Source organism: Etheostoma spectabile, chromosome 13 (genome assembly GCF_008692095.1).
Source record: "Etheostoma spectabile isolate EspeVRDwgs_2016 chromosome 13, UIUC_Espe_1.0, whole genome shotgun sequence".
Taxonomy (NCBI): Eukaryota; Metazoa; Chordata; class Actinopteri; order Perciformes; family Percidae; genus Etheostoma; species Etheostoma spectabile.
The window spans coordinates 8120156-8143885 of NC_045745.1; positions in this window are offsets into that span (position 1 = coordinate 8120156).

Here is a 23730-nt window from a genome sequence, read left to right on the forward strand (position 1 = left end):
TCATCCCAGCCCTTCACACTCGGCTGCGAACCGATCCGTGAGTGCTGAAGGTCACGACCGATGATGCCATCAGGACCCATCATCTGCAAAAAGCAGCGATGAGATCCCGAGCCGCGAACTGCAACCCCTCCCTGCCCCGACTACGCCTCGATATCCTGTCCATATTATTACAACAGGATTGGTGACAAAGCGCAGCCCGGCGTAGCACCCTCACCTGGAACGAGTCCGACTTACTGCCGAGAACCCGGACCAGCTCTCGCTTGGTCATACAGAGATTGGATGGCCCGAGAAGGGATCCCCTCACCCCATATTCCCGCAGCACCTCCCACAATTTCTCCCGGGGGGCCCGGTCATACGCCTTCTCCAGATCCACAAAACACATTAGACTGGTTGGGCATACTCCCGCCCCCTCCAGGATCCTTGCGAGAGTAAAGATATGATCCGTTGTTCCACGCCGGACGGAATCCGCATTGTCCTCTCAATCCAGAGGTTCGACTATCGGCCAACCCTCCTTTCAGCACCTTGGAGTAGACTTTACCAGAGAGGCTGAGAAGTGTGATACCCTGTAGTTGGCACCACCCTCTGGTCCCCTTTTTAGAGGGGAACCACCACCCCGGTCTGCCACTCCTTAGGCACCGTCCCAGACTTCCACACAATGTTAAAGAGGCATGTCAACCAAGACATCCCCTCCACACCCAGAGCTTTCAGCATTTCTGGACGGATCTCATCAATCCCTGGGGCTTTGCCGCTGGGAGTTGTTTGACTACCTCAGCGACTTCCACCAGGGAAATTGACGACAATCCCCAACTCCTCCGCTCTGCCTCCACCACAGAGGGCGTGTCAGCTGGATTTAGGAGTTCCTCAAAGTGCTCCTTCCACCGCTCTATTACCTCCCACTTGAGGTCAACAACGTCCCATCCTTACTGTATACAGCTTGATGATCCCTCGCTTCCCCTCCTGAGTGGCGAACGGTTTTCCAGAAGCACCTTGTGCCGCCAAAGTCCTTCTCCATGTCTTCTCCGAACTTCTCCCACACCCGCTGCTTTGCCTCTGTCACGGCAGAGGCTGCAGCCCTTCGGGCCCGTCGGTACCCTGCAACTGCCTCCGGAGTCCTCCGGGATAACATATCCCGGAAAGACTCCTTCTTCAGTCGGACGGCTTCCCTGACCACCGGTGTCCACCAGGGTGTTCGTGGGTTACCGCCCCTTGAGGCACCTAAGACCCTAAGACCACAGCTCGCTGCCGCAGCTTTAGCAATGGAAACTTTGAACATTGTCCACTCAGGTTCAATGTCCCCAGCCTCCACAGGGATGCACAAAAAGCTCCGCCGGAGGTGCGAGTTGAAAGTCCGTCGGACAGGGGCCTCTTCCAGACGTTCCCAGTTTACCCGCACTACACGTTTGGGCTTACCAGGTCTGTCCAGAGTCTTCCCCCACCCCCTGACCCAACTCACCACCAGATGGTGATCAGTTGACAGCTCTGCCCCTCTCTTCACCCGAGTGTCCAAAACTTACGGCCTCAGATCAGATGAAACGATTATAAAATCGATCATTGACCTTCGGCCTAGGGTGCTCTGGTACCACGTACACTTATGAACATCCCTATGTTCGAACATGGTGTTTGTGATGGACAATCCTGACTAGCACAGAAGTCCAACAACAGACAACCGCTCTGGTTTAGATCAGGGAGGCCGTGTCCTCCAATCACGCCTCTCCAAGTATCCCATCATGCCCACGTGTGCGTTGAAGTCCCCCAGGAGAACAATGGAGTCCCCTACTGGAGCCCCATACAGGACTCCATTCGGTCTCCAGAAGGCCAATACTCCGAACTCTTGTTTGGTGCATACCACAAGCAACAGTCAGAGTTTTCCCCCCCAGCACCAGCAGGCTTAGGGAGGCGACCCCTCGTCCACCGGGGTAAACTCCAACGCAGCGGCGCTCAGCCGGTGGCTTGTGAGTATCCCCACACCCGCCCGGCGCCTCACACCCTGGGCAACTCCAGAGTAGGACAGAGTCCAACCCCTATCCAGGAGTACGGTTCCAGAACCGAGACTGTGCGTAGAGGTAAGCCCCACCAGATCTAACTGATAGCGCTCCACCTCCCGCACAAGTTCCGGCTCCTTCCCCCACAGAGAGGTGACATTCCATGTCCCCAGAGCCAGCCTCTGCCGCCCGGGTCTGGTACGTCGAAGCCCCTGACCTTCGCCGCCACCCATGTGACAGCGCACCCGACCCCTTTGGATCCTCCCACAGGTGGTGGGCCCATGGGCTGGAGGGAGAAGTGCCACGTTGCTTCTTCGGGCTGTGCCCGACCGGGCTCCGTGGCAAACCCGGCCACCAGGCGCTCGCTCACGAGCCCACCGTCTGGGCCTGGCTCCAAAATTACCGTGAAATAGACATTTAGAATGTGAATAAAATATACTGATGATAAAAGAAATAACATGAACTATACTGTTGTGGTCAGTGGCCCCGGCATTTTTTCAAGCGGGACTGAATTGTACAAGTTGTGAAATGTTTGCATGCTGAAAAATCAGGAATACTGAAGGTGTTCGAGTTCTAATAAGAAAAGTTGTGCTGTAACAAGCAAACATATTTCCAAAGAAGTTTCCATCAGTAGCAAACATTCCAAAAACTTTTTGCCAGTGAAGAATGGAGAACTTTGTTCTTGTTTAATATAGATATGATAATCTGACCACCAAAACACGTGCTTTCTGACTGAATAAATAACCGAGAGGAAGCAGCTTAAGTCAGGACAGAATGAGGCCCAACATGGCATGCTTTCCAGTCTTTGCTTGTGCCAGCTGTGTGTAGCGACAGGGTTTTGAATTTATTTCTTAATAGCTAGTCTGGGAGATTCACCAAATTGGACAGGCAATCCGAAATATCCCAATTAATCTGCATTCCTTTAACAGAATGCATGAACTACTATTAGACGGCAAAGGGTTGATAAGAATGGAAGTTCAAATTAAAAGGGCAGGTATTTCTTTTGACTCTAGAAACAGTGACGCAAATATTTGGTTTGGGCTTTTTGGCCTTTTGAATGGATAGGACAATTTAAGACAAAAAAGCGTGAAGATAGGGAATGACATGCAAGAAAGGGAATTGAACTACAGGCCACTGCAATAAGTACTAAGCTTTAGTACATAGGGGTCTCGCTCAACCAAGTGAGCTACAACGGCGCTCCAAAATTATATTTGTTTGGTAAACTTTTACGAGCACCCAATTCATATGATTGGGTTTTGTATGTTTTTAATACTTAAAAGACCTTTTAAACAGTTATTTTTTTCTTTATCTTCCATCACCGGAAGAACATCTCACTCACTGTGTTATGCAAGCTTAATAAAAAATGCAAATATATAAAGCCTGGTTGTTATGTAAGCATTTGAGTGTGGGTGAGGTTTCTCCTTGTATGTGGCCCATAACCTCATTATAGCTCACTTCATGATATAAGTCCAGCTGGGTCCTGAAAGTGGATGCATAATGTGTATTATTCATTTAACAGGATCTTGCTGTCCTGGCTGCAGTGGTAGCTGAGGCAGAAATATGGTAAGTGACCTCTTTTGCTTTTCTTTGCTATTTACAGACATAACATTGAGCTGTGTGCATTGAGTGTTTGTGAGGTGGTGTTTTTTTTCTGTCAATACTGTTAAAATGTCTACACTGTTGCTGAAAAGGTATGGCCTGATGAGTGAGAGACACAGGGAGAGAGGGTGAAAGAGAGAGGGCCGGAGGGACCCGTATTAGCTGGGACACTTGAATGAATTTGGAGAATAGGTTTTTACATGCAGAACAGCCACAATACTGGGCCCTGGCTGGCGGACAGTACCAGCGTCTCCGATTCAAATGACGCAAACCTGCCTGATTGGAGGGATTCAAAAACTTGTTTCAGCAGAGCGTCCAAACAAAAACCAAGTCCACTTGTGTTGGTTGTACTGCCACTAACCTGCTCCAATGGAGCCCATTACAATTTGTCTTTTCATAGCATCTTGCATGCAGTGTTTGAATGTGTTGTCAACTATGTCATAAGACACATAAGAGTTAAGTGATGTTAACAATGGCTTCCTTCTGATTAATAGTATCAGTATTAGTATTCATGGAGTTTTTTAATTTTCTACAAAGAAAATCTTGAAATATAGATGTAGGCTTAAATAATGTGTTTGTCTCCAGTATTATGGCCCATATACATATGACAACTTCTTCAAATGTATTCAATCAAACAAGTGATTTAGCACCAACCAAACCCCAATAACAACTGAGAAAACAAATGTAAAAAGGGAACAATAAGGGTCATTATAATGTAATATCCTTTCACATATGAAACAGCCAAATACAATTCTTTTCATGGAGTGAATGCAGCAACTGTGTGCACGTAACACCAATCAGTGTTACAGTGACTGTGACTTGCTACAGTGGTGCAAATGTCCCACAGGATTATCACTGTCAAGTGTCTGTCCGCATCCGGTTATGTGATCTTGTGAGGCAAAGCGGGCCCCACAAATACACAGAAACAACTAAAGTTCCCTGTCCCTCTCACACACACACACACACACACACACACACACTGCGTCTGACCCGTGGTCAAGGTGCACTGACTTTGAGGGTTGTCTAACTGGGCCTCTTGAAACTCTTTCCTCGCATTCCAGTGCCAGGAGAAGGGGGTTGTTGCAGTCAGGCATATTACCAGAGAGAGAGAGAGAGAGAAGGAGTGATAGAGAGTAAAAGAAAAGAGAGAGAGAGACAGGGAGAGAGAGAGAGGAAGAAGTGGGGGTAGAATGAAGCTGGAAGGTATTATGCGCGATTTCCTTGAAGCTCCCGCTTGTTCCCTCCCACCTCTACGACTCTGTAAGGGAAACGCTGAAAACTTGAACCTGCTATTCTCCAGCTGCCTCGGCCTTCTAACTAGCTCACTTGTTTTCTTTCTCTGCTGTTCCACTCCTATGTGTCTCTCTCCTTCTCCCTCGCCCTCTCCCTGTTTCTCTCTCTCCCTCTCTCCGGGCTCTTTGTAACAGGATCACTTTGTTTCCGTAGCCTTTTTTTCCGCGGTGCTGCGGACACATGGAGGAGAGGATTGGATTTGAGGAGATACTGACGGGGGTGCACAGCTGCAACGGTCCCCTCCATCTCCACACCAGGACTAATGCCGCCCTCTCTCTCTCTCTCTCTCTCTCTCTCTCTCTCTCTCTCTCTCTCTCTCTCTCTCTCTATCTCTCTCTCTCTCTCTCCCTGTGTGTTTGACTTTCCCTCTGTCGCACTCTCTCTCTGCTTTCTGCCGCCCGGAGGGGTGGGGGGTGCCATATGGGAGCTCAGAAAAATGGAAGTGGATCAGAGATAGACGAGAGAGGAATCTGTCATTCTTGGGCTCGTATGTCGGGATCTTTGTGGTAAGTGCTCCCCTCTCTTTCTTACTCTTAGCACTTTTTGGAAGTTCTGTTCTGTACCAAGAATCTTCATATGCCTGGATTCTTACTGTGATGGACTCCGCATGACTTTTGATTCATTTGTTGCCAGCAGTTACCTATTTTGAGTTTCATTGTTGGACTCGCAATTCTGTTTTTCGACCATCAAAAGGAAGACAAAATCTTCTTCTTCCACTTACCTTCAATGTTTTCATATTTTGTTGTTGCAATGAATTTGTCAGCTCTGGTGATACCAAGGGGGCTTTGTGAATTCGTATTATCACCAAGTTTTGAGGGTCAAGGTGGAGTGAGAAGGGAGGTGGAGTGGAGGCCGACTGGGGGAAGGGAATTCGGAGGGGTCAAGGAGAATGGCACTTGGCCTGGGCAGCCCAATGGCTCTGAAAACTTTTTTTTAAGTATGACATTGTCACTACGGAACATGTGCCTGCCTCAAAACCTGGAAACTACTACATGTTTCAGCTGGCTCGGAGGAGCTTTGTTGTGGAGGCCATTTATTTAGTGGATGAATTTAAACTGCTGCTCGGTGCTTTCACTTTTTCACAAGCTTGGAATTTTTTAGTCCCGGGTGAGTGCGGTTCTGAGACATTGAGCATCTTTTTTGTTAGTTTTGACACACCCTTACTATCTGACAGCTGTTACACACTTTTTTTGTCTCATTTTTATATATTTATATATAAATGTTAAATTATTTTTTTCATCAGACAGAAACTTAGGATTCCATGTTTACAGTATTTCTTGAAGACTGAGCCATGTTTCTGATTTAATTAGGCCAGGATGCATTGCTTTATGAATCCAGATTTTGTGAATAGCGTTGCTGAAAGGTGGCTTGTTGCAGATTATTAGCATTGGTTCATCTCCATAGAAACAGGTCATGGTAGATGTTGATGACAGTGCAAACTAACACATCACTGCAGGCTGAATGAAAGGCTCCATTTTGTGATAAATGTAAGGGATCCTTCTTGAGCACTGGACTCGCATACAGCCGTTAAAGCTACACATTTGTTTCTTTTTCAATATTTATGGTATATTTTACAGTAATGAGGAATTATTGCAAGGAACATTCCCCATGAATTTGATTTAATCAGAAAATAAATTATATAGAATTAATAATGTTGCCTAAGTTCTTTACAAGTTAGCGGCATTGACTCTGAGAAACTATAAATAGTCTTCTTTCTTCTATTTCCGTTTCTTGTGTTTGCAAACTAAAAGAATGGGTGTGAGAATGTGTGTGAGTCTGTGAAAGTGAACTCCTTTTAGGAAGCTGTTGAACTTGAGAGCTGGGATTTATGTGTCTCACCTTGATGGATCATTGGCAGTTTGGGGTTTTGACCCCACTCCCTTGTCTCTTTGAAGAAAATCCGAACTCGTCTCTCCGACTGACTCACTCGGTGCCGCCCTCGCTCCCTTCCTTCATTAGACATCTCAGTAACATGGGAATGATGTGTCTCGACCGGCATTAATGGGCTTATTTCTCCTGTGAAAAGTGGTATTTAAAGCAAGAATTGCTGAATATAGTTCTGCCTGTATGAATGCATTGTTAGTCTGCTCTCTGTGCAGCATAATGTCTTTTTTAACTGACTAAGCATGCTTGAAAAGTACCACTCTTTTTCTAAATACACACAACCTGCTGCAGAATCTAGTTTTCTATTTTAAGCATGTGGGTCACAATCTAATAATGCAGCACATTGCATACCTGCACAATGAAGAACACCCGAGTTACTGTCAAAAAGTTGAGGTGGCTTCAGCTCTATAACATGACAAAATTTACAAGCATGAATTGCCTGCTCAGCACTGCGAAATAGAAGAGACGTGTGGGGATTAGTTTGTTGTTGATCAAAAGTTTCAAATTTTTCCACCCAGGCACAACACTTGAGCAAATCTAACGATCCAAAACTGAACTCAGGAACACATCTGTTTTTTGTGTCAAGTAATTTTGTAGGTTTTTTGACACCAGAATCTGTTGGAGTGATAGTCATCTGTTTCTTTTTAATGAGGAAGCACAATCGTTAAATGGTAAAGTAATTTGTGAGCAAAACATTTTAGGTGAGTTAAAATGTTTCTGAATTCATGGTACAGGTGCTTAAAAAAAGGACTGCAGTGTTTTGTGTGGGACTATGAAGTCAATTGGTATAGTACAGTTCCTGCTGGATTTGTTTTTTAAATAATGCTTATCTGTTGTATGTCTATAGATGATCTTAGTTGTTTGTTCTCCTTTATGACAGATAAAGATGTGTTGAAAAATAACCTGTCTGACCTCCACAGCCAATTTTAGCATCTCCCTCATGCCTCCTCTGGTTATAAATTAGCCTGGTTGCTGTTTGCAAGCAGTGAAAGGAAAAGCTCACTTAGTAGCAGTGATTTATTAGTTGTTGGCCTGCTGCTGCCATGTGAATGACTGAGGTGCCATTCAGGATGAAAACAGAAACTCTGAAAGCAGGCAGGATCGGACTTCTTCAGGAAATAGGAGGTGGTTTCCTTTTCTACCACTCAACCAAGAGAAGAAATGCATGAATTACATTTTAGTATTCCTTCCAAAGAAAATGTTTAGTCCTGAAGAGAGCATATTAATAGTGCAAATCCCTACTCCACATGAGTTGTTGGATAGCCATAAGGACCTTAAAAAACTACAGGAAAAGAAAAAAAAATGTAAAAGTAAAATTGAAGCACTTTTTTCTTATTCTGTTTACATTTCTTCACCTTGACACAAAATCTGTTACCGGCACTTGGAATCCATTTGCTGTTGCCCCAAAAAGTACTTTGCTTTTTTCCACGCCTAGTGTTTTTTTTGTCAAGGCACTGCTTTGCTAGTGGTTCATTCTGTAATCTTTTAGGTACAGTGCGTGTGCCAAACCAGCACACTGAAAGAAACCAGGCTACATGGTGCATGCTGAGAGTCATGTTCAACATAGAAGAGTAATCCATCTCTGTAAATCGAGTTGTGCGTACTCCAGTTACAACCTTAATGTGAGGAAGATAACGTTAAGATGTTTGTATGACAGTCCCAATAATCTCAGTATTGCCTTACTCGGTAGTGATTGAATTACTAAAGAGCAGGTAAACACAATGAATGACAACCCTGTTTGCATCTCCTGTTCTGTCCACAATCCTTTCTGTCGCACACAGCAGTATTTAGGCAGAAAATCCCATTTCTTACCTCTTGAAAAAGGAATATTTTAAATTAACAAACCTCAGACCTTCAGTTCCACTACTGAATTCTATCTACCTCACAGACACACACAAGTTACACTCTTGAGCCTGGACGAAGATGCCTCTTGTAAAGTTTTGCTGACTAATGTGGGCACAGTGTGTGACTGTGAATCCATGCTGTTCCAGGAAGGAATATGATGTGAATAGTTATGAGAAAAAGTGCTCCAACAATGCAGCTGTTCATGCAGTTCAAGGAGTTCATAACACTGGAGGCCAAGACAACAGGAGCCCGGCTGACTGCATCTTGTCCCAGCACCATTGTCTCTTTTTAGTGAACTGGCTTTATCATTACTCAATACAAACCTTTAATTACTGACATTACCCGGCATTACCAAACGCAAATCTCCAAATTAGTTTGATCGGACAACAAACAGGCTTTACCCTGCCAGGTCCCTGTTACGAAGTCCATATAATGTCCAGTTGAGCTCAAAGTGAGAATTTACAGCAAGTGAGTGGCCATGTTTATTACGTGTTTATCGGCTCATGGTAAACCGGAGGAAAACAAACATCCAAGTGTAAAGAATGAGGGGGATTTACACAAAGATGGCAACACAAATGTCTATCTGGAGAGACAACGAGATTTGGGAACTTTGCGTTAAGGAACGAAGACGAAATTGTCAGACAAATTTAAGGAATGGCAAGAACACGGTTGTTTATGACCAAATTACCTACCTGAGTGTTCCCAACATGATCGTCCATGTGATTTTGCTGAAGCAGGGGGTCCAGCCCGAGTTTGGATGGCAAAGGAGAAGCGTAAGTGTCGTAGTAACATGATGTGCCGTTGCAGGCTAGGGTTTATTCTGCTCAAAGCTTGAATCACCGTCCCTGATTCAGATCGTTGACAGTAGCCCTGTGTAAGGCCGCAGATCAGTTGATCAAAGATCACATCATCATGTTTCTTGAGAGGTTTTTCCTCCTGGCAATCTGTGCCAAGCATATGAGTGAACCATGTGTCTTCTCTGGGGTCGATTGTTTGAGTTGTCTTGTCTGGATTCTTTCTCTAAAATACCGTGAAAGAATGAAGAAAGAAATAGTATTGCTCATTTTGTGTCCAGTCAGATCTGGTCTTCTAGCAGGTACCAAACTATGGGATGCATTCCTACTCATTTCTTTTGTGCTATGCTGGTAGGGAACTGAGTCTCTTCCATTGACTTCTTGACACTTTTACAAGCTTCTGTTGTCAAGACCCTCCCGTCCTGAGCAGTGCTGTGGATGGAAGCTTCTGTACTAAGAGGATTCTCAGTTGATCTGATGGACATGCAGCCTCTGTGTTAATCACCTCTGTGTTAATATGGCACCAGAGGTGAGCTGCCATAGTTTGAATTCAGACATTAAGTGATATTCATACTTTTTTGCTAGAGATGCAGCCATTGATCGGTCGGTGACTAGAATCGGACAATTATCAGCTTTATAAGCCATGACTGGTGACTAGCCGCTCAGTCTTAGATATAGCCAAACTGTTGCGGTCAAATTTACACAAATGCAGCACACAATGTTTCACATCACGCACAGTGGCACAGACAGAAACCGACTACTGTCACCGCAGCACACGCAGTGTTCGCAACTTTCTCGCTAGATCTAGCGATTTTTCAGACCCTCTTAGTGAATTTAGCAACTAGCAACAAATTTAGTTCAAGAAGCTTTGATGTATTCACATATAGTGTATTGTAATTCGTTCCCAGGCATGCTGCTCAGAGTAAGGGTTAGGGTGCAGTGACCGGCTCTTCCGGCAGAAGGATGCTGCTTGCCGCAGTTATGATTTAATTTAATATATTACACACATCTTTACGTTCCTGTAAATAGATACTGATTCATAAAGGTTGTGTGTTAATAAATGAATAAATACATATTTTTAGGTTGATAATAAATACTTCCCTCTCCTGTTTTAAGGTATTCCATGGAAACTTAAACTTTATGAAAGACAGTGATGATGACATTATGGATCATTATTACAACTTACTTAGATTAATAGTATTGAGGACAGCTGAATGCAAGATGTCATTCAACACTAAGATAATGTCGACAGATAATATGCAACATAACTCAGATTCTTTTTTGAATTATTAATGACTTGAGCCAAGTCCTGGACCTTGTTAGTGAAAGTAACACAGATGTTTAGTGGTTTTCTGTAATAAATGAATACCCATGGCTACATTTTAAATTGAACCTATCATTGCCATATGAATGAGAAAACTAGAACAACTTTGAACCTATTTGAAGCGACATCAAAAAAGATATTGCAAAGACAATGAAGTTACAGCTTGCATGCTTGCACACACACACATATGCATACACACAACAAACACACACACACACACACACACACACACACACACACACACAATCACACACACTGACATACACAACATTGAATTCTAGGGCAAATGACCCCCAATGGGTTGGTTATAAAGGGGGTGATGTCATGTCTGTGATTGAGACTGTGTGTCCCTTTACCAGTGATCCATTTCTTATCCAGCTGTCCGTACTGACACAAAGCAGAGAGAAAGATAGGATGGACAAAAGAAAGAAAGAAAGAAAGAAAGAAAGAAAGAAAGAAAGAAAGCGGTTGTTAATTTTGTATCCCGTTCCCCACCACCTTTCAGCCAACTTTTTCTCTGCCATTAAAGTGTCCCAATGATAAGTAAAATGGTGCTAACTTGCTTATGCTCTTTACACCCATAAACTGAAAAAGTGCTGATCTTTGTTTCTGCTTTGGTGCATCCAATTTACATACATTATTGCACATCAGGTATTATCTCATTTTGTGTTCCATCAAATCGAGAGGCTTTTATTTTGGACAGTTGCCTATTTCTCAGGTCAAGAGATCATCAGCAATTTGTCTGCTTGTCTTTCAGCTGACAGGAGCTCGTCCTTCTTGTTTGCGAGTGTGTGTGTGTGTGTGTGTGTAGAGGCCGGTGTTTCTACACCATTTTAAACAGCTCTGCTTCTTTTTCTTCAGGCTCTTTGTGGCCACACAGACGTTGGACAGGGGTGTCCACGGGGGGGAGGGGTGCCCATACAGAGCTCAGGCGCACACCGGGAAATGGCTTCCAATGCATTTAGTATTTCCTCTTTGAGGACAGTCCGGTGTGGTGCAGCGGGGTCATCGGGTCAAAGCCGTTGCTGCGAGGAGGGGTGGCGGTGCTGAATAATGCAGACACAATGGGTTAAGGCAAACATTACGAATGAGACAAAGGACTCTCCACTCAAGTCACGGGGGGGTGGGGAGGGGGGCAACTCTTCCCATTATCTAGGGAAGTGATCTTAACTGAGAGACTTTTTTTTTAAACCCATCAGCAAATTAGGGGCTGTGCTGAGTTGCTATGTGTCTCGGGCCATGATCAAAGCCCGGAGAGCGTTTCTGTTTATAGAGGCCAGGCTATAAAGCATAGGATAGCAGTCACAACACAACACAACATGGGGGCTGGGTTAGCACTAATCATGCTATCATGACCATGTTATCATTGTCACAGCCTGGGTATTTACTCATGGGAAGTGGAGGATAAGTTCTTTCTCATCTACACTAAAAACACCAGCAGCACCATATGTCATGGGGTCAGCCGCGGGTTCCTACACCATATGCACCCACTACTGTTTAAATTAGCCACATTACAACCCCGCTCTCTCTCTTCTCTCAGAAGTGCTTAGTTGAGATGGAGAAAAAAAGTGATTTATATGATTAATTGATTATCAAAATAGTTGGTGATTCATTTTCGGTCAGTCAACTAATGGATCAATTAACCACTTGTTTCAGCTCTCCTACCCTCTTCAGTGCTCTCATGTAGCCAGGTCATCTTTTAGCATGTTTTATTAGCTCATCAGCCTGTCAAGTTGTGCTCTAATTTACTACTTGAAAACAAGGCGTCAATTACATGGTAATTACACGCTGTTAGATCTACTGCTTAACTGCGACACATTATGAACATTTGTTCTGCTCTCTTAGTAAACATGCAATTTACTTTAGGGTTGTTCAGCCACTAGGACAAAATATATAATCAAAGCAATTAACCTTTTTTAGTATGAAATGTAGAAAAATCTCTCCATTAAAAAAAAAAGGAGCAAGATAGAGCTGCACAGTATAAATATATATATATATAGATATGTATATGTATAATATATTTTTTTCCATCGTCATTGCAACAAACACATCAAAAAAAGGCTGCGACATATCGTGAAAGACAGACTTTTTTGTGTTAGTTGAAAGAAAAAATCTGTAGAAAACTGCAAACTGTCGTACTTTTTTTTAGTGCTGCCTTTTTTGTTCAGTGGGTTCAATAAAAGAATTTTAGAAAGGATTTCCTTTCATTTGTTTTGAATCCAACAAGCAATTTGTTGTATTTTACCAGAATACTGAAAGCAGCAGAAAGGCAGAACTGAGTCCACTTTAATATCTGTTTAGTTATCACACGTTATATCGTTATTGCCATATTCAGCAATATCCCATATTTTCCTCATATTTAATATTGTGTGTCTCTAGAGCAACAAACGTAGACACTAAAATAGGATTCCCAAAATAGGAATCTTCAATATGGCTCAAGTGAGTGTCTATATATTCACATTTGGTTGTCCAACTTTGTGTGCTTTTCTTGGTATGAAACCCTGTGTGTGTTTGTGTGACTGAAGGGCCATTATGGGACAGGCTTTTAAGGGAGATCTGGGAAGTGGAAACCTAATACTGCCTGACTGCTGCTCTTGTGTACATGAATCCCACAGCTGCTGGAGAGAGAAGGAGGAGGGGTAGAGGAGATCGCGGTGCGCTCAGTAATTAGTTGTCTGGTTTTGTATTGACCAGTCTGGTGCTTAGGCCTTGGGGACTGTTAAATTTGCTATTGAAACTGAAAGGATTATGCACCCAAAAGAAATTAAACGGGAGCAATGAATAGATTGTGAGCCGCATAGTGGACTACTATTTTTTTTCCTTTTTTCCTTTTTTTCTTCCTTCTCGTTCCTTCTCCTTCTACCGGCCTTCACTCTTCTTCAGTTAGACAAGCTTCTATTTTTCTTGTCAGAAATGGCTATGTTCATCTTCTACGTAAATTGAAAAAATGCACTGCTGGGTCATGACAGTTTTATGTCGTGATAATGACACTGCATTTTCAGACCCGTTAAAAAAAGAAGAAAAAGAAACAATTCTCTTGTTTGCTCTTTGACAACTGTCAAAGTCTTCGCTGGGCACTGTTTATTAAACGGGAGACGCAAATCCTCAATCACTTCCGCAAGTTAGCTGTTGAAGGGTGGGATGTTGCAAGGGTGTAATGAAATCTGTTTGAATGCAGACGCGGTGATTGTTGGGAATTGTTGTCTCCTGCCTGGACCGCCCAGAGGGGGAGAGAGAGATTTGTGTTTCTGTGTACTCCTGTTGAGGTTGGTCATACTTATTACAGGTCAGGAAGGAACATCCTCCACATACCTGCTTAGGCTTCTGGCCCACAGAGACTCTATTCCCTGTAACATCCACATCCAACACAGGGAAACTGTCACCAGCTTAGTGTCAGAAGAAAAAAAAATCCACTTCAGACCAAGCTGTAACACAATCCCTTTGTAATGACTTCCAACGTCTGTTAAGCAGGCCAGCGCTTTGGGGGAAGTTTTAGAGAAACGTGGCTGTAAGATGAAGGATCATGATGAATGGACTGCATTAGGGCTGCAACTAATGATTATTTTTATTGTCAATTAATCTAGTCGATAATTTTCTTAATTCATCGATTAGTTGGTCTATAAAATGTCGGAAATGGTGAAAAATGGGGAACACTGTTTCTCAAAGACTCTTGTTTTGTCCAAAACTCAAAGATATTCAGTTTACTGTCACAGAGGAGAGAAGAAACTAGAACATATTCACTTTTAAAGAGTGAATCAGAGAATTGTTACTTTTTTCATGAAGAAATTACTCAAATCCGTTTATCAAAATAGCTGGTGATTGATTTGTAGTTGACAACTTAACGTAGTAATTGTTGCATCAATTTTTGCTCTAGACTGCATTTACATAACACTCTTCCACCTGAACGGACAAAGCCCTTTTTTGCCTCAAACACACACACACACACACACACACACACACACACACACACACACACACACACACACACACACACACACACACACACACACACACACACACACACACACACACACACACACACACACCTCTACAATGCATGAAGTATCTGGGTTATCCACCAAAATTGACAAAACAAACCTCCAAAGAAATTAGGGCTACACGATTAATGGATTTTTTTTTTTTAATGAAAATCACAATATGGACTAGTACAATTCCAAATCGCAAACCATTTTGAATGAAGTATTGTGGCGGTGCAGTGACGTGCCAGCATAAAAATCCTATCCTACAGACCAAAGAAAAAAAAATTGGAACAGATCCTCGCAAAAATCACACCATAATCATTTGATCAGCAGAGCTGACATGCGAGGCCTGCCCATCGTGTGCAACTTTTGGTTCAGTGTCTTGCTCAAGGAGACTTTGACCAGGGGGATGAGAACCCCGCGATTATTGGTCAACCCACACTGAAGCGAGACATCCTTGCTTCAGTGAGTTAACATTAGCCTCCATCTGCATGGAGCGTTCGAACCGGCTGAACTCGGAGCCTCGAGTGTATCTAATGGATGATAGAGCGGTGATGTCATGTTCCCTCTCACTGTTTGTGTAGCTGGCAAAGGCCGGCGTGCTGCTGGAGAGGGTCGCTCACTATGACTCAGTCCAGACCACAACAGCCTAGGAGGACATTGTCCAAAAAAAACTGGGATCAAATCAAGTCTTCTTTTTATGTCCCTGCTGCCACAGAAATCAAATCTTTCTTTTGTGTATGTGTGTGTGTGTGTGTTTCTGGTTTTGTCTTTGATTCTGTTTTAACATGATCATTTCAAATCTTGTACCAACATTCCATGTTTTTTCAATCCGTTTGAGTCTCTTGTAACTTTGTTTTTAACCGGACGGGAGTGAGCGCTCTTTGTAGATAAGTCTTATCTACAAAGAACGCTCACTGTTAATACAATCGGGTAGAGATCTTCCTTTGTGATTATCACAACGTAAATACAGGAGAGCCTGCGCACAGGTGGCTGGCGCTGGGCTGATGGTAACCAGACCGGACCCATGTCTGCACGTGGAAAATAAATCACTGCTGTAATATCACAGAAAGCACCACACTCTAAGAAATATCTGTGTATTAACATTTTTCTGACTGCATATTTTAACAGAGATTGTCCATAGAACTTGATTCACAGTTGTGTGCATATAATATTTATTTATATAAGCTTTGAATTAATTTAAAAACTGAGCAGCTTTGTCTGTGAGAAAAAAATCAGTTAGTTTTTAGTCAGTTAGTTTTGTTACTGTAGCTACAAACAAAATGTCTGGTTTAAATTACTGGACAAAGTCCAGGTAATGAGCTGCGAGAGGTTTTTCTGTTTCACAGATCTATTTCTTAGAGTGCTTTTTTTTTTTTTAAACTACATCATACAGCAGACATTTTTCACATTAAGATATCACCGTGCAAATGAATGAACAAACTCCAACAGCATAGTCCAAACTTTAAAGTTAAGGTTTGACATCGACCTGCGGCCCTTTGCTACATGTCGTTCCTCCTCTCTCTCCTCTTTCATGTCTTTATCATGTCCTATAACAATAAAGGCCTAAAATACCCCAAAATAATCTTTAAAAAAAAAAACATCAGGTTGTGTCCAATGCAAAATGGTTGGAGTGGGGGGGGTCCTATAAAACTCTGCAATGTTGTTGGACAGCAAGCGGGCTGTTTGGCTTTCTCTGCTTGACGGAAAGTGTTTGAGTTCCAGTTTGTTTGGGATTCCTGCACTGCGGCCAGCAATGCATGCTACCCCCGACATCAGTAAAACACATTTGGGTTATTTTAGTTTTACAAAGCTTGCACAAATAGTCACTTTGCATACACATTACTGGTAATAAGTATGGACTGAAACACAATTGTTTTATTCCCGTTGCCATGACTCAAACTTTAATCAGCACAGGGTTGCATCTACACTGGATACAAACAAATCTCAGAGGAAGTTTTTATAATTGCCGTAAAGCCTGATGTCATAATTAAGGTCCTATTTACTCTTTAGCCAAAAAAAAGAGAATAAAAACCCTAAATCAACATAAACTGAATTGTTTTTTTCTCTAATTAAACTAAAAGGAATGACATATGTATGCGGTCTGTTTTTACTCATTTTGATACCTTTTTTACTCATTTTATTATCTTTTTTTCAGAATCTGGCTAGTTATCAGCAATGAATTGGATCATCAGAACACAACAATAAAAACACAAGATTATTATATTTTATGCAAAATAATTGCTGTAATATCTGCTAAATGATCCTACATTAGTTTAATTACCAAGTTCTCCACATGCACTTAGTTCATCTCAGGAATATTTCTGATATTTATTTTTTTAAAGATCATTTTTGGGGCTTTTCCCTTTATTCAAGTGACAGTGGATAGACATAAAAGGGGGAGAAAGATGGGGGTTGACATGCAGCAAAGGGCCGCAGCTTGGATTCAGGACTCAGCCAAAATGGGGCAAACACTCTTTCTGGGTGAGCTAGAGGCCAACTCCATTTTTCTGATATCTTTAAAAGGTGGGTCCATCCCATTCTGATCATCCCCATGCTATACTACAGCTCTTACTGTGTGAACAATGGGATGGAATGTCTTCTTATTTCAGGCCTCAACACAATAAAAATCAGCACTGTGTATTTACTAGTATATTTTTTTCATTTTATTTTTAGCATTGGGGGGAGTCAGTCTGTGTTGGAAAATGAAACCAATCATCTCAAGGGGTTTATCCAGGGCTGCACAATTAATCGCAATTGTATTGAAATTGCAATATGGTCTAGTGCAATATCCAAATCGCAGGGTGGACGCAATATTTTTTAAAAGGCAAAATATGTGTAAAACTATTCTGAATTCAGTATTGTGGGGCTGCAGAGATTTTGCAGCCTACACATCTAATCCTACAGATCCTATAGTTGTAATATTTCTCAATAAAAATTAGAATCATGATAAAAAAATGTTATGATTCCCTTCAATGTCGTGAATAATATCACAATCGCAATATCAGTCAAAAATAATCACAATTAAATATTTTGTATCCCTAGATTTGTCTATCTATTTTAAATTATGGTCATTGTGTGTGTGTGTGTGTGTGTGTGTGTGTGTGTGTGTGCGTGTGTGCGTGTGCGTGCGCGCGCGTATGCGTTGACTGAGCTTTGCCTCTATTTAGGGGTCTCTGTCTCCCCTCCCCTTGTCCCTCCTGGTAATAGATGGCCTCATTGCTCGGGGTTTGAGCCCACCTTTAAACAGCTATAGGACTGTGGTCTGTCTCCGGCCAAACGATGGAGTGGAACAATAGGAGCGTGTGACATTGTCTGTGTGGGTCTGTGTGTATTAGGAGGCCCAAGTCCGTCCCAAACACATGCATAAGCACGTGATGGCGCGGTGTTGATGCTGCCCATCTTCAGCCTGGGTCTGCCAGGTAGCAGTGAGAGGATACACGACGTCCAGGGTATGCAGATCTGTGTGTTCATTTTTAGTCTTTTTTTATTGCAAGATGCCTTCATGCTTCTGGGTTTTTGCTCAACGCGTACGTCTGTGCATCACGTTCATTGCCGTTTCTGTGCTTCCTGCTGTTTGTCTTTCAGGGGCAACCCTTTGTCTAGCTAAAGCCTTTATGCAGTGGCTGGGATGTAGCCTGCACAGAGCTACTCTGTGTATGTGTGTGTGCCCTATGATAAAGTATTTCTAAATATGCATGTGCAATTGTGTTTGGATTCCTAAGCTGCTAGGCTGACAGTAGTGTTGACCTTGGCTGGGTTTAAATGTGTGTGGAGAGGAGATAGAGAGAAAGAGTTTTGTGTGTGTGTGTGTGTGAAAGCAGTTTTGTTATCCTTTTTTTATTATTCTATCAAAATGTGCCTATGATGCCAATATTTCTGTTATTTGCCATGGGAGAGGATGTCGAGTCCTCCCTGCAAATGTGTGTTTTCTCACCCTGCGGAGGGGACAATGATCCTAGGACAAGGATCATGCTTGTTTTTTTTCTTTAGCATATTCCACATTCATATGGAAATGGAGGGCAGAGGAGGGACAGAATCTCCCATCAACTTGATCTTAGTCATGAATAGCTGCCAGTGTTTGGACTGACCCAGAGCTGGCTTTAAGGCAGTGGCCGGCCTCTGCCCCCGGAGCCCAGCACATTTTCAGCTGCAACACACACACACACGTGTGTACACTCCCATACAAACGCTTACACCAGAGATAACAAAAAGCAGATGCTCATAATTGCACTCACACAATTAGATACACTTGAGCACTTGGGAACACTGAGCGCTGTCTCTTTCTCTGTCACTTTCTTACAGACAGACATGCTAAATCCCAGCGAGACGCCAGTGTTGCAATACTTCCTTTTTATTTTATTAACCCTCACTTCCCTCTTTTACAGCCCCAAACCATCCCCACACACATATGACGGTACTGCTTTAGCAGGAAGAAGGAAGTTAGACAATTCGTTTTTATTTATGTATTTTTTTAATGCATTTTATTGTCAAACTGGCCAGAAAATTAAGTAATACCCAAATAATTAAGTACTTAAAAATTTAAAGAGCGGTTAGTGGTACCGTTTTATTTAATGACATTTATTAATAAAATTGGGGTGTGTTTATCTGCGTTTTGGGTATAAAGGAGAATGTCATGAAATAATTTCTATATTTTATCAGAATAGCTGCAATGTAAAACCAGATAGAAATCCAGTGTGAGTCATCTAAATAGGTTTGTGGTTTTGTGTGCGTAGATAAATACTGTAACAGGATTAATAAAGTTGTTCATTGCCTCTGAGAGAATGCACGGGCCTCGGCTGGATTAAGGTCCTTTGCTTTTACCGTGCTGTTTGTGAATTAATTTTGTATTTGCGGAGTCCCGTTTCTAATACATTTTGAGTGTGTTTCCGTCTGGAGTGTCTGGGATCCGACGGGCCTCCCAGACCGGGCTGCTGCGGTTGGATCTAGCAGCAGGGATCCATCAAACAAGATTTGTCTCGGTGGATATGCTGGTTTTGTGCTTCAGGATTAGAGCCCCACCACCCATATTTAACCCTGGTCTAAGTTACTTTGTCTTTGATACATCTATACAATCACATGTGTGGTTTAATTAAATTAGTTACCAATTATTTTATTATGCCATTTTTTTGTTTCCAACTTTGTTTTTGAAATGATTTCAGTTTGGCTTATATCAGTGATCCAAACATTTTACAAAACATTATGAAATAAATAAAAGGGTTTTTCTTATTCATTTCAATTAAATACTAAATTGCTTTTTTAATTTATTTTTTAAAGTGGAGTATTTAAGAAAGCAAATGTTAGTTTCAGAAAGATTGCGGGATTTGTGTGGCATATATTACATTTTTGCATTTTAACAGTCATTTTTGTTTTCTACTTACTATCGAAGATATTGAACAATACTCTATATTGACACTACTTTTGTCTGGCAAATTTGCCTTCATAGAATTGTTTTAGATAATATTTTCATTTTATGGTAAAAGTTGATTTTTTTTTCCAGTGGCTGTTTTGTTGTCTGCGGTTGTGTTCAGTCCAAGCATAATATTATCTGACAAGCTGAAGCATGGTATGTCGGCCCTCGACTTATAGACACAAGTGTTCTCAGTCTATAAAAAGAGCAGCGTGTTGCAGAAGGGCCTCTGTGGGTGTGTGTGTTTGTTTGTGTTTGTGTGTGTGTGTGTGTGTGTGTGTGTGTGTGTGTGTGTGTGTGTGTGTGTGTGTGTGTGTGTTTTGTTTCTCCATTAGCACCCATTCAGGAGACAATGAGTTAGAGAAGCAGACAATGCGCTTGTTAACACACACGTGCATTAGTGAATCAGTGTGTCTTTGTGAGGGAGGGGACACTTCTCTCAGTGTATTGACGGGAGTCTTTCACCGACGATACACTCCACTCCAGCACCACAAGTGTCTGGCCACTGAATAGGGAGGATTTGTTGCTCTACACCTAATTAAACAGTGCTTTTAGTAGTGGTTGTGGTGAGGAGGCCCTTTGTTCCAAGTCACCTTCCCAGAGCTTAATGTTTGACTTTGGTGCCTAAAAGACAACAACATGATTAGAGCTCTTCACCAGGGCCAGGACGATATGCTTTTGTTCCATTTTGATTCTTTCCACATACATTGGTGGCGAAGAATGCACATCACAAGTCTGTCTGACATTTATTTCAATTATAAAAAAGCATAAAACATGGTTCTTCTGCATTCTGCTGTAGCTCTGTTTTGGTGGAAAGGGATATGATGTAGTTGCCGCCAGGGTTACCGTATAAACAGAACATATTTAGGTGAGTCATTGGTACAAAAAGATTATTTCATGATACATGGGCCCTATGGATATGTATTGCAATTCTAGAAGTATTACGATTCGATAGTATTAAGTATTGCAATTCTTTTTTCCTTCTTCAACAAAAAATAATTGTATTGAATAATACACTTCTAGAGACAATAAATCATTAGGCATTTCTAAAAACTGATTGTTTTCTGCATGTTCAGCTTTTGCTCTGTTTTGCTGGATATGATGATTCAAGGGGAAATTATCCATTTAAAAAAATTGTCATATATCCAGTGTATATATATATTTTATTTTTTATTTTTATCCCAGCCCTACTCTTCACACTGTTTGGAGTGTCCACTGTAGTATTTTATCATATTTTCAAGTGCAGAGTGTTCAGTTGTCTTAAGGTGATCCCTCATGTCCACAGTCATTATCAAGACTGACCAATTTAATTATGTGTCCATTTCCCAACAGTCATAGGATCATGAAATGTGAGGACTGACACCGTATGAACCCGATTATATAGTGAAGATGTTTTGGATGTGCTTAGCATTGTGGTGGGGGGGGGCGATAAGGATGTGTGTTGTGCAGCAGCCAATGGGCTTGACCTGCAGGGAGGGAGACACATGCCTCTGTGGCCCAGAGAGAGGGCAGAACCATTTCCACTAATGGTGTCTAAGTTAGCCGTGTGTCTAGGTGCCTTGTCTCAGTGTTCCATGGCTCTGTTGTCGTGGGGATTGACTTTTTGCCTTTTATTTAAACATTAGATTTGAGACTGTCATCTCATCCAAAAAGTTCCTCCTTGACCACAGCAATTAGACTGCAATTCAATTTGGTTTTCTTCGGACATTTATTTAATTTTTATTTTTTTATTATTTGTAAATTGGTTCTTTATTTAAAGGCATAATGTCTCCCAGGATATTTCCACGCCTTTGAATGGGTATTTGTCACCCTGACAACCATTAAAGAATTTCATTAGTTGGGATTTCAATTCTAAATGCTCTTTGCAAGGCCTTTTTAAGATCCAAACTAATTGAATTCTAAAGAGGACTGCATGTACAGTACATGTGTATGTGTATATATATATATATATATATATATATACATACACATACATATATCTTTTTTTATTTATTTTTTTAAATTGTAAGGGATGTTGAATATTTCTTGAAGTTCGTGAATTATTTTATTCACATGAGTCAAATAGCAGTAATCAGAACTGGTACTGAATGGTAGCTGTGCACATATGTCACATGTAATCTGTCGTCACACGGTTAGCTGTCTGCCCAATCTGCGTTCAGATCACTGGGACAGGATTTGTTCACAGACGGAGGGGACTAAAATCTGAGATCAGAGTGGGAGCTGGAATTTTTCATCCCTTGCAAAACACTGCCTTGTATTTGGTTAGTTTTGCTGCCTTGTAATGATGCGTGTCTTTGTGGCAGCAGACGTGACGGAGCTGCATTTGGCATTCGGCTGCTACTGTTTCCAGGCAGGATGATGGTGGTGGTGGTGGTGGTGATGGTGCTGCTTTGCTTGTATGTCCCCGGGAACATCTGCCAAAGCTGTGTGTGTGTCTGTCTGTGTGTGTGTGTGTGTGTGTGTCTCTGTGTGTGAGGTGTAGAGAAATCCAAAGCTGTTCTTTGTTTTCTTGTTTGTTTAATAGATTTATGCTCTGCCTGTCATTTAGTTACAACCTAAAGCAATTAATGCAGTGTGAACAATACTAGATATCTGAGTCTCAGTTTTGGATCCCCCTCCTCTGCATTACTCTGGTATCATTTACGATAACGAAAAAAAAAGAGACAAACTTCATCAAGAGTCATTTTTTCTGTATTTATTCCGCCTGTTGTTCAAAGTTCAAGACATAGCCACCGTTTGGGATTGGTTTAAAACTGTATACAACGAGTATAAAAATCATTTTAGCTACTACTGGAAATATATCAAATGCTTCCTAATTGTATTTTTATTCCCTGTTGCACACTAAGCCCGGCATTTTTTGCTGTAAATTGCATTTTATATGTTGTTTCTGTGAGTAAAATATGGCCTGGCGCTGGTGTGTAATATGAGACAGGAAGGTTGAGCGCGTCTCCGTGGCACATTTGGCCGGCCTGTCCCTGTCGCTGTGTTGTATGTCGGTTCAGTCGAGACACCCCCACCCCCCACCCCCACCATCTCCACCATTGTTCTGCTCAGATCAGCCAGCTCGCTTTTTTCTTCACCAACAGGATGAATAATGTTCGGCATCATTTTAGGGAATCTTACTTTATTTTGTACTTGTTTATGCTCCAGCCTTATTTTTAGAGAAGTAGAAGAGATTGCAAGAAAAAAAAACATGACAGTATGTTAATGTTAAATAATCACACATTTTCTATGAGTTTTACTCTTTAAAAGGATTACTCTTTTAATTAATGGTAGTATCATTTTTGTTCGATATAGGAATGTAAAATGGAAGAAATTTCAATTTTATGAATGTTCCAGTATAAATATGTGTGTGTGTATATATGTATATATATATATATATATATATATATATATGTGTGTATCTATATATGTATGTATATATGTGTATCTATATGTATATACTGTAAATGTATATATGTATATGTTTGTATATATGTATCTATATGTATCTATATGTATGTATGTATGTATGTGTATATATATGTATACGTATGTATATATATGTAAATATGTATGTGTGTGTGTGTGTGTATATGTGTGTGTTTGTTTATGTCTGTATGTATGTATGCATGTATGT